General features: G+C 40.1%; 1 protein-coding gene across 2 annotated transcripts in view; it reads right to left on the minus strand.

Annotated features, from left to right (window-relative positions):
* LOC101988605 (oocyte-secreted protein 1-like) overlaps positions 1-14,298 on the minus strand; it is a 52,976-nt gene that overhangs the window by 15,312 nt on the left and 23,366 nt on the right. The window contains exons 3-5 of one of the 2 annotated variants that reach the window (XM_005369669.2): positions 5,081-5,171; positions 529-619; positions 98-138 (exon numbers count right to left, since the gene is read on the minus strand). The gene's annotated coding sequence lies outside the window, so the exon portion shown is untranslated. The remainder of the gene's footprint in view (positions 1-97; positions 139-528; positions 620-5,080; positions 5,172-14,298) is intronic. The other variant, XM_013354645.1, reaches the window with a different exon arrangement.

Here is a 14,298-nt window from a genome sequence, read left to right on the forward strand (position 1 = left end):
CACACACACACACACACACACACACGGCTTAAGTTTCACAGATGCCAAGGATTGGGGAGCTTGGTACCCAATACAGCACCCTGATAAAAGTACATACCTCTGCTTCCAAATAGCCACCACAGTTAATCTCAGGCAGAGCTTTCGGGATTTTGCGAGTTGTTTCATTTGAGGGATGTCAATGGGAAGAAAAGAGAAGTAGAGTCATATTATGACAGGGATCGCCCTTGCCCACACTCCCAGCCTCTGCTTGTTTTGGTTAAACCAGGTCTTCTTTCATGCCATGTATTGAGGTGCAGCAGCTGACTGCCTGTTCTTCTCTTCCAACAGTATTGGTGGAGTGCAATTATCTGAATCTTCGTGTTGTAGCTAAAAGGGCGCTGTTTTATCCAGATGAGCGTGTAGGCCCTGATGAATTATTTCTAGGGACGGACTGCAGAGTGACTTTTGTGCGACCAGATGAATTTGAGTTTAATATTCCTATCCAGAACTGTGGGATTGTTACAGAGGTAAGAGAAGGAACCGTTTTACCTGCTGCCATCTGCAAAGTCTGGTCAAGTGTTACTTCCCGCTCTTGTCTTAAATGTGTGTAGCACTGGTATTGCCAGCCGGGTGCCTTAGCCTGAGAGGAACACGAAGAATGTGTTTATCACTGCCACTCAGTCACCAGACATATTATGTACAAGATGCTTGGCATTAATAAAAAACTATATAGACTTTTCTATTAAATAAATTAATGTTCTATCAGCATGGCACATGTATTATTTTCACATGGCATTTTATATACCTAATCCTACAGGATCAATTCTGCTTCCACTTATATAGATGAGGAATTGAGTGTAAAAGCCATGTAACCAGACACATGAGGTTCGTGTCCAGCAGAGCAAGGGCCACAGACAAGGCTTGCTGATGCCTACGCTAAGCCTGTTGCCTTAGTGCTATGATGACTCTGGCATGAGCAGAATGAAATAAACAATGATAAAAGAAACACAAGACATCCCTAGTGAAGTATCCTATTGTGCTGTCTCCATCGCTAAACTCCAGCTTATTCCTGGGGATATTCCTGTGCTGCTCCTTCTTAGTGTGGTGCTCAGGGCCCAGGACTTAAACTAATAGTGCCTCAGCATCCAAATCATCCAAATCAGAAAACACAGAGTTTCGGTCTTTTGATTAAAACTTTCCCCAGGAAGTAAAGAGGCAAGAATGGTCTGGAGTGGTCTGAACCTGAACTAGAAATAGACTTAATTGGTTCACTTCTAAGTAATAGACATGCATGTGTTATATGTGTGTGTATGTGTGTATATATCACTAAAAGCAATAGTACTTCAGCGTCTATAAGGAAAACTGAAAGTAAACTTTGGTGGAGGAAGGTTCAAGCACATCCAAGGGAAATACAAAAGATTCCGTTTACCTTGCCTTAGTTTGCATTGCTGTAGTCATTGAAATAAGTATTTTCTAGGAACCTGAACTTCATGTCATGAACATGGACTAACTTGAACAGACTGACATGAAGGGCCTTCAATCTTCTCTGCCTCGTAGTTTCGTGCAGTGATTGCCTATCTCCGTCTACTTCTCAAGCTGTGCTTACCCACGGCAAGACGTCAGGCACTCAGATTTGTTCCCATATGTCCATCAAAAGAAATCTAAAGGCATTATGAGGTTTTTAGCAGCTAAAAGCAAGTGTCAAATATAGAGCCCTTCACGGAAGTGTAAGTCCATAGTAATCAAGTGGGGGCGAGCCTCTCCATAGGGAACATTGGGCCATTTGAGGAGACAATGTCAATGACTCCTTCCAGAGAGGAGGAGGGTGCAACTGGCACCTGGTGAAGAGGAACAGGTGTCTAGTGTCTGCAGGCACAGCCCCCTCCACACATAACAGACATAACAGAGAGCTACCTAATCTCATGTGCAGTGTCAGCTGAGAAACCCTGGTCAACATACCTATTCCCACGCTCTTCCCTTACCCCTTTCTCTGAGCAGACTTCCTCTACAATTGATGCAGCCTAAACTCTGCCAATTGTGATGAGGCCACTTCATAGTCTTAAGAGTATCTGTCTGTCTGACCTCTGGATTTGAAAGCTAAATGAAATAAATTTTTCAGACCTTGGGAACCACATGAATCATCCATCCCACTATCAACAAGTTATTGACTTTGGAATTATTAACTGGGATAATACATCATATCTAATATGATCCCAAAAGCATAGATAATGGAGGATCAAATTGTTACAGAACTTGAAGCCAGTATGGTAAAACCATAGGATTTGTAACTTATTACGAAATGCATATGCATTTCATGCTTAGGAAATCCAGTTGTTCAATACAAATACACTGGTTTTTAGTTAACACTCTTCCTTCTAATGAGATTTTAGAAACTTGGACATCCAAAGCAAAGGCCAAATACTGTGTTTGAAGTCGGAAGTATCAGGAGGAGTCTCTCAGACTCCTTCAAATAGTTTATTCATCTTTTAAATCCTCACAGATCACGTTTCCATCTAAGTAAGAAAGAAATGCTTCCTAGAAGTTTGATTTGAAAGGGCTAGTGAAAAGCTCCAGGGATAATGTACCCACCTCTTGGCAATCTCATTCACAATTATATGTCAAGTGTTTTGCCGTATTTCCTGTTTCGGTGCCTCTGATGGCAGAGAGAACATTAAGCACATTAATTCAGTTGTATTTCTTTATTTCTTGGGGTGGTAGAGTGGCAAATGATTTATCCTTCAATTTCTTATTTGAATATATAAAAATGTGTTGTGACAAACCATATCTTTTATCTCAACAGATAGTAGTTGATAGAACTATCTTTTATTCCTGGCTCACCTATAAACCCAAGAATTTACATATTTCTGCTGAGCTTCCGCTGAAGTGTGTGGTTCCCAGGTCAGTACAAAACACACGCTCGTTGATTAAATTTCAACAGCTCTTGGCTAAAATGAATCATTGCTTGTCCACAAACCTTGAAATTCGTAACTTCTTTTTTTTTTTGTTTTGTTTAGTTTTCTTTTTCTTTATAGGGAGGGAGTTTTCAGAGATCCCTCATGAGATCCTGAGTTTTGTAGCTGTGTGTCTACAGCATGTTAATCCATCTTAACTTTATTGCAGCCCCTACCAGAAGCCAAACTTTAGGCCAAGAAAGTGAAACAATTTACAAAGCCATGAGTGGGTCCTGGCTGTTCATCCTTTCTACTCCCCACAATGAAGGACATGTTGCCAGGCCAAGTGCATTACACCAATACTGACACACAGTATCTGTGGAAATTTCTTAAGTACACGGATTGGCTTTGGCCTTCTGAACAACCCAAAAGACCCTAGCTGGGTCTCATGGCAGTCATGTAAAACAAGCTACTCAGGAGGATAAGGAAGACAGACTGTAAGTTAAAGACCTGCCTAACGCTACTCCATGAGTTTAAGGCCAGCTATAAAAACTAGACCATCTCAATATAAAAAGAGGGCCGAGGACAGAGCTCAGTGGTAGAGCACTTACCTAACAATCACAATGCCTGAAATGAATCCCCAAGTACTGCAAGATAGAGGTGGGGGTGGCAGAAGGAGGGAGAAGTAGGAGAGAGAGGAGACTGAAACTCTAGGTTACTAGAAGATTAGGGTTCAGAAAGTCAAATGAAAATTAATTCTACCTTCTAAGTTTTAAAATAATTCAGCAACAAATGACATAAAAGATAAAGCTTTAAAAACAAAAACAGCCTACTGGTTCAAATAGTAAGTTTCTAACTCCAGAAGTAATTTGGAATTAAATAAAACAAAAAAATTAGAAAATTTCCAAAACCTAGATTGTGTATGGCATCAGCATTTGGGTAAGAATAGGACTCAGTCCTTTCTAATGACAATAACCACTGAGCCACTGTGTACCACTCATAGTGTCTGTGAGTCCAGGGCACTTGAATCCTTACTATCAACTCTGTGTGTACAGCATGAATACCAGGCCAACTTAATGACAGAAACTTAGATACAAACATATTAAATGATTTTCTAGATTCACTGAGCCAGAAAGTTCCAGATTTAATTTGACATAATGAGCAGAAAACACTGTTTTCTTAACTAAGCTTTAGTGCACTGTGCTGGTTAAGAAGTTTGTGGAAGTCAACTTCCAAGATGACCCACTGACATTCTGAAAGGCTACCATTCCGGGGCTAGATGGCTCAGTGGATAAGAGCACTGACGGCTCTTCCACGGGACCTGAGTTTGGTTAGCACCTGCATCTGTCAGTTCAGAACAAAGCCTTAGCTCCAGCTCCAGGGGAATCTGTGGCCCTCTTATGGAATCTGTGGGCACTGTACTTGTGTACACACACACACAGGCACACAGACAGACAGACAGACAGACACACACACACACACACACACACACATATATAATTTATAATCAAATAAAATCCTTAAAAAAGTAATCAGACATCATTAGCTCCTGGTAACCTGCTAATTCAACTCGGAGAGATTTTAGGAATATCTTCCCTTCAGCCAATTACTCCAACACAGTATTTTCTGGAAGAGATTTTTCTTAACTGAGAATAATCTCAGTATCCATAGACTTATTAGCCCTCAGTGGAGGTCTGAGACTGTTGAACAGTAATAACACAGTCATCTTAAAGCTATCAAAACTGTAGTTTCTTAGCAGACTGTTAAATCTATTGTTTTTATACCAAGGCGACTGGCTCACTAAACGGCTGTGTTGAGGCTGGACGTAGAGCCCAGGGATAGTGACCCTTAGGCCTCTGCACTGCTTTCTAACTCCTGTTTTCATTGCTTTGTTTTTCCTTTGGAAGTTCTTATGCCATGGATGACCTAGAAATGCCCCTTCCTGCTCAAGTCTGGTTCCTGAAAAGGCAGAGAATCTGCACTTCTTGTAACTATCTCCACTTACAAGATAACTGGGTAAGGACTCCTGCAAGGGCAAATATTTAATATGCAAACATTCACAGATTATATCAAAAGCAAAAATTACCCATTACATTTAGTATTTGTTTGGGGGAGATCCTATAGTTATCTCAACCACGTACTCAGTGGAGATGGTCATACACAGTCACTGTACAACTTGATGAGAGGTTGCAATAAGACCCCAGCCTTACCATCCTCTCTTCATTCTTGGATGTCTTTACTTGATGGTAATATTTTGCATTACAGTCTTTGGAACTGAATATCTGAATCCAATGTGAATGTCTGTAATGGGAGGAGGGACAGAAAAGTGCTGAATTTACCAATTTGGAACATTTTCTTCACATCTTTTCACAAAAAGACCAAATGTCTTAAGCTTAAGGTGGCTCTGAAAAGAAAAATATATAAACAAAATTTTATGATTTACCACTGGGTTGTTGTCAAATATATTCAAGATCCCTTTGAGAACTGTTTTCAGCCTTTAGAAAATGAAGTTTATGTAGCTGCTACTCATAAAAAATTGATTACATGTCATACTGTTCCTATTTTGGAGCTCTAAAGTTAGTTGGCTCCAGCTCGGAGACTGCTCAACTTTAAAAACAAAAAATTCTTGAATTATGGAATCTCTTTCTCTCTCTCTCTCTCTCTCTCTCTCTCTCTCTCTCTCTCTCTCTCTCACACACACACACACACACACACACACACACACACAGAGAGAGAGAGAGAGAGAGAGAGAGAGAGAGAGAGAAACATGCAACATTCAAACAATAGTTTTTAAAGATATGCAAATAGCAGGAGGACTTGAGTAGCAAAAGAGGTGGTTCCCTAAAAGATGAAAGAGATTAATGGGTAAAAGGAACAAAATATATTATGTAAATGTAAACATTTGGCAAAGAACAATATTTTTCTTTTATTGAACATAGTTTTTTCTCCCCTCCCTCTGCTCCTCCCAGTTCCTCCCCACCACCCCTCACATCTAGATCCACAACCTGTCTGTCTCATTGTAAAACAAAAAGGCTTCTACAGAATAATAAAATGAAATAAAAACACATCAGAATAGGACAAAACAAACAGAAGGAAAAGAGCCCGAGGAAAAAATACAGATATAGATACAGAGACTGACAAATTGACACACACAGGAAACCCATAAACACAAAAAGCTGGAAGCCATAATGTATACTCAAAGAGTCTATAGGGCAAAGAGAGATGGGGGAATAAAATTAAAAAAAATAAATAAAAATTTAAAGAGAGAGAGAGAGAGAAAGCCCTGACACAACATTATATGTCAGGAACCTCCAAGGAAGCAGTTGGGTTCATTTTCCATGGCCTATCTACTGCTGGGAATGCAGCCTACCCTTAAGAATAATTTGTCTCCCCAGCGAGACTCCCTTAGAGAAAACTAAATTTTCATTTCCAAGTGATTATTGGTTGGACTCAGGTTCTTAGGGCATGTGTCCACTTCTCCTTTAAGATCTAGGACCCCAATCCTTGCAGGCTAGTAGAGACCCTACTAGGGAAGATTAGATGGAGACATTTCATTGAAGAGGGAGTGTCCCCTCTGCATACTATCTGTCTGTGGGCTTCTGTATTAGCTCCCATCTGATGAAGGGAGAAAGTTCTCTGATGATGGCTGAGAAAGGCACTGATCTAGGGGTATAAAAGGTCTCATTTTATTGTTAGGTTCCTTTAGTAGAACAGTAGTATTTGGTTTAACCTTAGGTCTTTGGGCTACCTAGTCCCAGGTTTCTTGGTCACCAAAGCAGCAATGACATGGGTCCCATCTCGAGGAGTGGGCCTTAAGTAAATCAGATATTGGTGGATTACTCCCACAGGCTTTGTGCCAACCTTGCACTAGCATATCTTGCAGACAGGATACAACTGTAGATCCAAGCATTTGTAGCTGGGCTGGTGTTTCCCTTTCTCTTTGGTCGTGTACAGAGTGCCTTCCAGTACCAAGAACAGTTATCCCTTAGAGTGAAGTTCTAGGTAGGTACCAGCTTAACTTCTCTGTGTTCAGTGAGTTATAGAAGTATTGTCTTCAGCACTGGGGCAATGATATCAGTGTGCAGAGAACAACTAATAGCCTTGTCAATAGCCTGGATTCTTGAGAGTTCCTATGAGACCCTTTTATCCAACAACTCAATGAGATGTAACCCATTCCCGGTCCTGGAAGCTTCATTTGGTGCAAGAGATGTCCATTTAGAGCTCTGTCTCTCTGTTTGGGGGTTTCATTTAGATAACCTTCATATATGTACATATTTTAGGAAGTTTCTGTACCAAGCTGAGGATGACACTTGGGACACTGGACTTGGAAAAGAGGGAGAGTGAAGATCTGTCTCTAGCTCACCCATCTGCTTAGCTGACCTACTTGTTTCTGTGGTAGCCTTGGCTGATGGAGTCCCGGGGATGCCTACTGGAGTTGGGGGCTGGAATAATGGGATTAGTGGGGAGACAGGCTGGAAGAGATCTGTATAAAGCCTTAGAGATGGGAGCAGGGAGGGGCGAGGCTGCAGCACATGGTCTGCTGCAGAGGTAGGGGTGAGACTGGGGAGCTGGATTTGGAGACAAGGAGGAAAGGTGAAGATCTACTCTTAGCCTACCTCCACTTAATTGTTTTATTTTTATGTATTTTGTTTTTATTATCTTAAACAACTTTTAAATGTAAATATATTTTGATCATGTTCTCCCCTCTCCCAAGTCCTTGGTCACAGTCACAAACATATATGTTTGTTGCATAAAGAATTTTTAAAACAGTGATTAAAATATATTGAGAAATCAATATTGCTATTACTGTTACTATATTAGAAAATGAAATAAGAGCAGTCAGGGTTCCCCGCCCTGTGGGGGGAGAAGGGTGGGAGGAGGGGGAGGGAAATGGGAGGCTGGGAGGAGGCAGAAACTTGTTTTTTTTCCTTTTCTCAATAAAAAAAAAGAAAAAGAAAAAGAAAGAAAAAATGTACAGTGTTGCAGCCGAGATCATCTTCCAAAAAAAAAAGAAAGAAAGAAAAAGAAAATGAAATAAGATAAAAATGTTCTAATAATAAAATAAAAATATTCTTGAGCCTTGGTATCTCAAGATAGTAAATACCAGTTGCTGAACTTTTCTTTCCACAGTCAACACCCTTTTATGGAGCAAGAAATCATTCTCGTCAAAGACCTTTTCATTCATCCTTTCACCGCTGACTCACCATGGCAACATAAAGTTTATATATATTTATATATTTTCATGTTTTAATTGTATTTTAATATACTATAACCATTTGTGATAGCTTTGAAAATAATCTATCAGTGTTTTTAAGCTTTAATATAACCACAATCTATAAATAAAACATTTTATTGTGTGTAGTATTATGCCTCTAAATCAAGCTAATTGAGTTTTTACATTTTAGGCTAAATTAGTAGGAAAATAGGAGCTGGGGCAAAGGAATTACCACTCTTCTTTTCAATACCTTGTTTTTAATACTTGCCTATTAAACTAGTCCCATTAGTATGTAGTAATATGCCCTATGAACTTGCTTGGCGGAGAGTGGATGGAGACTGAAACCCATTAGAAGTAGAGAGAGCTCAGATGTGTGAACAGCACATCTATTAAGATTCTCCCCCACAGCTAGCCATTGGCGGCTCACACCCTTAATCCCGGTGCTCAGGAGGCAGAAGCAGGCATATCTCTAGTCTGAGGCCAGCCTAGTCTAAAGAGCAAGTTCCAAAACAGCAAGCGTTACACAGAGAAATCCTATCTTAAACAACTAAAAAACAACAACAACAAAAAATCCTCCCAAAGGGTCTGGGCAAATGGATCCATAAATAAGGAATTTGTAGTGTCAAAACTGAAATTTGGATCCCAAACTTTAAAGTTGGGGAGGGGGTGGGCCAAATACCATCCCAGTGTTTTGGAAGCAGAGACAGCGGATCCTCTGGACAAGGTAGCTAACTAGACTAGTCAGCAAAAGACCCTGCCTCAGTAAATAATGTGGAGAGCAATAAAGGAAGATACCAAACATCAACCTCTGGTCTCCCTAAGCATGTGCACACAGAGGTATATGAAAGAGGAACGAAGGGAGGGAGGGAGGGAGAGAAGGAGGGAAGGAGGAAAAAGAAAAGGAAAGGAAAGGAAAAGAAAAAACAAGAAAAAATGAAAATAGAAGTTCCTCCTGAATCAAATCATTCTGTAATAGAAGTTCGGGTGCAGGTGGTAGGTTTTGAGTCTGTTGCATGGTTATTCTGTCAGTCAGTCTGAGGCAATGTTAGCAACCTTCCTTTTCTTTCATTTCAAGGATGAAGAACTGGGCTGGTTGCCCCAGACACTTAAAGTAGTGACCATGTCTTCCTGTTTTTTCCAATAGTTCTTTTGTCAGTATTGCCATCATTCCAAACTTGGAATCCAAGCTAGCATTTGAGGAATTGCAGAATTGCAGGTGTATGCTCTGTGGTGGGAATTCATGAACTTTCACTTTATAATCTGGGAAAAGGGTACCAGGCAGAAGCTTTCTAAAGTCCAGACTGTCCACTACATGCTTGTCTCAAATCTGGGTTCACTTATACATGGCAGGGGTTCAAGTGCACTTTTTGCTTTGGCACTAATAGTAAGTATTTCTATTTGTATATCCAGTTAACTGAACTCTAGCAAAGGAAGCACTGTGAAGTTCCAGTAATCTCAGTCCTTTGTACAGATGGCAGTTTCATTGCTTTGCTCATATTATTGCTCCTCTCTTTCTTGCACTGGTCTCCTGCAGCTCAGCCCAGTGTGTTGAGATAGGAGCGGCGGGGCTGTGTCCCCGCCACCCAGCTGCCCACATGGCTAGCTTATGCTTATGCCCCAAAATAATTACACGGAAACTGTATTCTTTTAAACACCGCTTGGCCCATTATATCTGGCCTTTTCTTGGCTAACTCTCGCACCTGGACTAGCCCATTTTTTATAATCCGTATAGCCCACGAGCTGGCTTACCAGGAATGATCTTAACCTGCATCTGCCTGGAGTGGGAGAATCATGGCGACTCCTGACTCAGCTTCTTTCTCCCAGCCTTCTGTTCTGTTTACTCCTCCCACCTATGTTTTAACCTATGAGGGCCAAGCAGTTTTTTTATTGCTTAACCAATGAAATCAACAGATTGATATATGACACTCCCACATCACCAGTGCTTCACTGTAGATCTCTGTAACTGCTTCCATTGGTTGCTAGTTGAAAATTCTAGGATAGCAATTAAGACAGTCATTATTCTGATTACAGGGGAAGGCCAGTTTAAGCACACTCTCCACTGTTGCTTAGAGTCTTAGTCATCCTTGTGGATTCTTGGGAATTTCCCTAGTGTCATTTTTCTCACTAGTCCTTTAATTGCTCCCTCAATCAAGACATCTCTTTCCTTTCTCTCCCTCACTGTCCTTTCCCCTCCTTGAGCTTCTCATTCCCTCATGTTCTCATCCACCCTCCCTTCTCCCCCCACTACTCCCAATTTTCTCAGGATATCTGGTCTGTTTCTCCTTTCAAGGTAGATCTAAGTATGTTTTTCTTAGGGTTCACCTTGTTACTTAGCTTATATAGGATCATGAACTATAGGCTCAATATCCTTTATTTTACAGTTAGTATCTACTTATGAGTGAACACATACTAAGTTTGTCTATCTGGGTCTGGGTTACCTCACCCAGGATGTTTTTTTTTTTCTAGCTCCATCCATTTGCATGCAAATTTCAAGATGTCACTGTTTTTTACCACTGACTAGTACTCCATTGTGTAAATGTACCACATTTTATTTAGCCATTCTTTGGTTGAGGGGCATCTAGGCAGTTTCTAGGTTCTGACTATTATGAATAATGCTGCTATGGACATAGTGGAACAAATATCCTTGTGGTATGAGCGTGCATCCTTTGGGTATATGCCCAAGAGTGGTATTGCTGGGTCTTGAGGTAGATTGACTTCTAATTTTCTAAGAAACTGCCATTCTGATTTCCAAAGTGGTGTACAAGTTTGCACTCCCCCAAGCAATGGAGGAGTGTTCCCCTTACTTTGTATCCTCTCCAGCATAAGCTATCATTGGTGTTTTGATCTTAGTCATTCTGACAGGTATAAAATGGTATCTCAGGGTTGTTTAGATTTCCATTTCCCTGATGGCTAATGATGTTGAACAATTCCTTAAGTGTCTTTAAGCCATTTGCAGTTGTTGAGAATTTTCTATTTAGATCTGTTTCCCATTTTTTTGATTGGATTATTTGGTAATTTGATGTCTAGTTTCTTAAGTTCTTTATATATTTTGGAAATCAGTCCTCTGACTGATATGGGGCAAGTGAAGATATTTTCCCATTCTGTAGGCTGCCATTTTGTCTTAGTGACTGTGTCCTTTGATTTACTTCTCAGTTTCAGGAGGGTTCATTTATTGTTTCTCTCAGTGTCTGTGCTACTGGTGCTATATTTAGTAATTGGTCTCCTCTGCCCATGCATTCAAAGCTACTTCCCACTTTCTCTTCTATCAGGTTCAGTGTCTGGTTTAAGTTGAGGTCTTCAATCCAACTGGACTTGAGTTTTGTGAAGGGTGATAAATATGGATTATTTTTTCTTCTTTGAAAATCAGGTAGAATTCTGTGATAAAACCCTGGGCTTTTTTTGTTAAGAAGACTTTTAGTTTCTGCTTATAGTTCACTAGGAATTATGGGTTTATTTAAATTGTTTATCTGATCTTCACTTAATTTTGGTAACTGCTATCTATCAAGAAAATTATCCATTTTTTTAGGTTATCCAATTTGGTCAAGTACAAGTTTTAAAAGTATGTCCTTATGATTTTGTGGATTTCCTTGATGTCTGTTGTTATGTTCCACTTTTCATTTCTCATTTTGTTAATTTGGATATTCTCTTTCTTCCTTTTGGTTCATTTGGATAAGGGTTTGTCTATTTTGTTGATTTTTCTTAAAGAACTAACTCTTTGTTTCCCTGATTCTTCCTATTGTTCTGTTTCTACTTTGTTGATTTCAGCCCTCAGTTTGATTATTCTTGCAATCTACTCCTCTTGGGTATGCTTACCTCTTTCCATCCTAGAGCACATCTGAAAAGATGTGCTGTTAAGTTGCTATTATGAGATCTCCAGTTTTTTTGTAGGCACTTAGTGCTATGAACTTTCACCTCCGTACTGCTTTCATTGTGTCCCATAAGTATGAGTATGCTATGTATTCATTTCATTGAATTCTAGAAAGTCTTTCATTTCTTTCTTATTTTTGTCTTGACCCATTTTTCATTCAGTAGAGAATTGTTCATTTTCCATGAGTTTATAAGCTTTCTGTTGTTTCTGTTGTTGTTAATATCCAGCTTTAATCTATGGTTGGTGGTCTGATAAGATGCAAGGAGTTATTTCAGTTTTATTTGTTCAGACTTTCTTTGTGTCTGAATATGTGGTCAATTTTATAGAAAGTTCTCTAAGGAGCAGAGAAGATATATTCTTTTGTGTTTGGATGAAAAGTTGTGTGAATATGTTGGGTCCATCTGTTTTATAACATCTGTCAGCCCAGTATTTCTCTGGCTTACCTGTCCATTGATGAGAGCAGGGTACTGAGGCTCCCACTATCAGTGTGTAAGAATCAATATGCGATTTAAGCTGTAGTAATATTTCTTTTGCAAAAGGGGGTTCTCTTGTGTTTAGAGCACAAATGTTAAGAACTGAAATTTCATCTTGGTGGATTTTTCCTTTGATGAGTATATAGTGCCCTTCCCTATCTCTTTTGATCAGTTTTGGTTTGAAATCCCTTTTGCTAGATATGCACAAGCTTGCTTCTTAGGTTCATTTGCTTAGAACATCGTTTTTCCAACTTTTTACCCTGAAGTAATGTCTGTTATTGATGTTGAAGTGTGTTCCTTGGATGCACTAGAAGGATGAATCATGTTTTCATATCTATTCTGTTAGTCAGTTTCTTTTTATTGGGGAATTGAGAGATATCAATGATTACTGATTCTAAAAGATTGACCTGGTACCCACATGGATCTCTTACCCCTATGTTCTAATCTCTTTGGTGCACGAAGATACTCTGCCAGCTACCAAAGGAGAAATGTGGATACAAACCCAACCACAAAACCCTTAGTCAACAATATTTCCTATCTGTCAGATATGCCACAGAACTTGTGGTAGTAGCCAAACTATGTCTGATTTAACTCAAGTCCCACTCCACAAGAGGGAGCCCATGTCCAACACTGCTTGGATAACCAGGAACCAGAGAATGTATACTCCAGAGACCTAGGGTAAAACCAAACATGACTGGTCTTTTAAAAAAAGAAAGAAAAGAAAAGAAAAGAAAAGAAAAGAAAAGGAAAGAAAAGAAATGACTCCTAATGATATTCTGCTATAGTCACAGATCAGTGCCTTGTCCAGTCATGTTCAGAGAGGCTGCCTCCAGTATCAGATAGGAGCAGATGCAGACCCACAGTCAGACATTATGTGTAGAGAGAGTATAAATTGGATGTTTCCATCTGGTCCATCCCCTCAGAGCTCAGGGAATCCCGCAGAAGATAGGGAGGAAAGATTGTAGGAGGCAGAGGGGATGGAGGGCACCAGTAGAACACAGCCCACTGACTCAACTAAGCAGGGCTCCCATGGGCTCACAGAGACAGAAACAGCAAGCACAGGGTCTTCATGAGTCTGCACCGGGCCCTCTGTGTATACTGTGGTTGTTAGCTTTGTGCATTGTGGGACTTCTAACTGTGGAAGTGGGTGTATCTCGGGCTCTTTTGCCTGCTCTTGGGACTCTTTTCCCCCTGTTAGGTTGCCTGGACCAGCTTGGGGGGCCTTTGCCTTGTCTTATTGTATTTTGTTTTCTTATGTTTGGTTGTTATCTCTTAAAGGCCTGCTCTGTTCTGATAGTAGACTGAGAAGGAGTAGATCAGAGAAGGTGGGAGGCTGAGGAGGGAAGAAGGGAGGCATGGAGAGAGGGGAAACTGTGGTTAGTTAGGGTGTATTGTATGAGAGAAGAATCTATTTTCAATAACAAAAAATAAAAGAAAAATGAATTGAAAAAGAAGAAAAAACTGTGATTTGTTATGGGGGCTATATTTAAATCAGATGCAGACCTTAAATATCTTATCATTCATCGTTAAGAAAACTATGTTCATCCTAAAGATACAACTCCTATGTTTAATTTTTTAGGACAAGATATAGAATGTTACTCCTTCCTACCTTCTCCATCTGCACCATTACTTAAGAATAACAAACCTGAGCTGGAGAGCCAGCTCAGTGGTGACAGCACTGATTGCTCTTGCAAAAGTCTGCAGTTCAAGTCCCAGCACCTGCATGGTGGCTCACAATCATCTCTAGCTCCAGTCCCAAGGACTCTATTGCCTTCTTCTGCTCACGAGGGCACCAGGCATGCACATGATACACATGCATACATGCAGGCAAGATACCCATTTACATAAAATAATAAAATAAATTTTAAAAAA

The sequence above is a fragment of the Microtus ochrogaster genome, unplaced genomic scaffold (genome assembly GCF_000317375.1).
Source record: "Microtus ochrogaster isolate Prairie Vole_2 unplaced genomic scaffold, MicOch1.0 UNK56, whole genome shotgun sequence".
Taxonomy (NCBI): Eukaryota; Metazoa; Chordata; class Mammalia; order Rodentia; family Cricetidae; genus Microtus; species Microtus ochrogaster.